The sequence below is a fragment of the Camelina sativa genome, chromosome 17 (assembly GCF_000633955.1).
Source record: "Camelina sativa cultivar DH55 chromosome 17, Cs, whole genome shotgun sequence".
In the NCBI taxonomy this organism is placed as follows: Eukaryota; Viridiplantae; Streptophyta; class Magnoliopsida; order Brassicales; family Brassicaceae; genus Camelina; species Camelina sativa.
The window spans coordinates 14,225,516-14,228,050 of record NC_025701.1 but is presented as its reverse complement, the minus strand read 5'-3'; positions in this window follow the sequence as shown (position 1 = coordinate 14,228,050).

The following is a 2,535-nucleotide window of genomic DNA, read 5'->3' as shown; positions in this document are numbered from 1 at the left end:
ATTAATTATTACCCTTTTGTTTAGGTTTTTGGTTTCTTCTACGCCCTTTCCTTGTGACAAGGAGAGGGAGAAATAGAAGTATGTGAGATTGTGCAGAAGAACAAATGAGAGATTGGTTTTGTTGGGTGGTAAAAAAAGGTTAAGACAGATTTTGAGATTTTTGCTTGTTATTATTTTGTGGTCGTTAATTCTGTTACTTTGAAATTGGGGGTTTTAACCTCTTTTTTAGGACTATTTTTCTCCATTTTTTCCGTTCGGTGGTTAGATCTATATTTGTTCTAAGTTATTTCTGGCTCTGCTTTTTATTCGGCTAGCTTCTTTTTTCTTTTCCTTCTAAAAGTATTAATCGAATGCTCAACTTTAGCATGTAATTCTATTATCAGTTTTGTAACCAATTTCAAAACAAGTTTAAGAGTGAATGGGTGATTTATTGGATTTTGGTTTCCTATAAGAGGATGTAGGATCATATTATCATAATAATATTTTGGAATTTCTTCCCCGTAATTTCATAAACTATGCGTCAGTTTTTTTGCATATTCTATAAAGATATTTCGTCAACTCTATTCTCATAGATCTCATTTTTGTTTTTGTTTTTGATCATATTCTCATTAGATCGATCTCATTATTAATTAGCACATATTTCATATTTTGGATCCTTGCCACATTTTTAATCTCATATTAGATATGTACCAAGCCGGGCAATAATCGACCGTCTGTCAAATTTTTAGACCTATATATAATCAGTTAGTTTTTAAATTAGAATTTTCAAGAAATTTTTTTTAAAAAAAAAACAAAAAAAATCTCGGACAAACGTCCATTTATCATGATATACAAATTTCCACTATGAATGTAGTTACAAATGCAATATTGCGATGTGGTATAGATATAGTACTCCATAAATTAAAGTGCCAGGAAGAGCAAAGACGAGTAGTGGTAGAGTTGGTAAAAGAGTGTAAGATGTCGGTCAATTATGTTTCTCAAAATATTTTTTTCATAATGATAACAATGACAAGAAAATCAAGAGATGCATGTTATAGAAATGGGTCAAATCACGTAGCGACCAACTACTACAACGTTCGTTGCCCGCGTCTCATTGGTTACTATGTCTATTGTCATTAAGAAGTTACTTAAATCACACAATTATTCTATAACTAAATAGCAAAAGTCAATACCAAAAGCACACTATTCTAGTCTCGTACTTATCGTCGCAATCTATTTACCAAACGAAGTAGACAAGACAACACACAAAATATGTATAACGCGAATACAGTTTCCAACTGCCGTAAAGTATGATCTTGAGCCAGAATAGTAAGTAATTGTGAAGTTGAAGAATTGGAAATATTTCAAGTGTCTCTTTGATAGTTTCGAAGGCTAATTACTTTGCAGTTCATACATAGACACCATCGACATAATTTCCAACATTAATATGTTTTTTTATAGAAAAAAAGAAAGTCACTAAAAAATAACGCATGTGTATCTATCTATCATCAAAATATCGACATCAATCATGAAAGATATTTTCCTCTTTTTAAAAATGATAAAAATGAAGAAAGTTGTGTTGGTAAATTTCCATTCAATTACGTGCATTGTTTGTCTTTGTTTTTAATACGAATGGGTCCATCACATACATATAAAACCAAAAAGACAAGTCATCTTTTGAGGTGATGTCAAGTAAACAAATATATTGTAGCTAATCTATGATTTGTGGGATATCAATTTCTTAACTAAACAGGTTTTATTTTAAAATTAAGATCAAGGTGAAGATTTCGTGGGAATTATTAACTTTTACCATCTTTTCATATTTGATAAAAGTTTAGATGATCATATGTGAATATATTGATCAACACACAAACGCACACACACACAAAATATCCATCAATCTAAAATTAATTTGTTTGGGCCAATATATACCAAGTATATGAGTTTAAAACAGTCTTATTCTCAATATTTATTTTGTCGAACAAGAAGATTTCCAAATTTATGGAATAGAATAAGACAACTTATCGATTCTATAACAAAGTTGAATATCTCTACTTGTTTTGTTATTATATAACTTATTTTTGGGTCTTCGAACAAACTGTTTTTTTTTTTTTAAGACTACAACTGTTGATTAGACAAAATTAACTATCCAAATTCTAGTCAGACAATTTATCATATATCACCGAGTCTGACAAATGTTGAAAGCTCATTATATGCTTTATCCCTAAAGTTAAGGATAAAGGAAGGTCTGGCTTAAACGTCAAGGAATATTAAATGTGGCGTGGGTAACTTTTGATTCCTCTAAATTCCTTTTTTATTAGTAGGATTAGATGCATTATGCATTACATAAGTCGGATACTAGAGCATTTTTTAAAATGACGTGCCAACGTGGTAGCAAAATCTTAGATACTAATTACAGGATTATTTTTACAGGTATTATGAAATTCAAGAAAATAACATATTTTTATAACATGTTATTTTATTATTTAAAATTTACTTATCTAATATATTGTAAATATATATATATATATATATATATATATATATATATATATA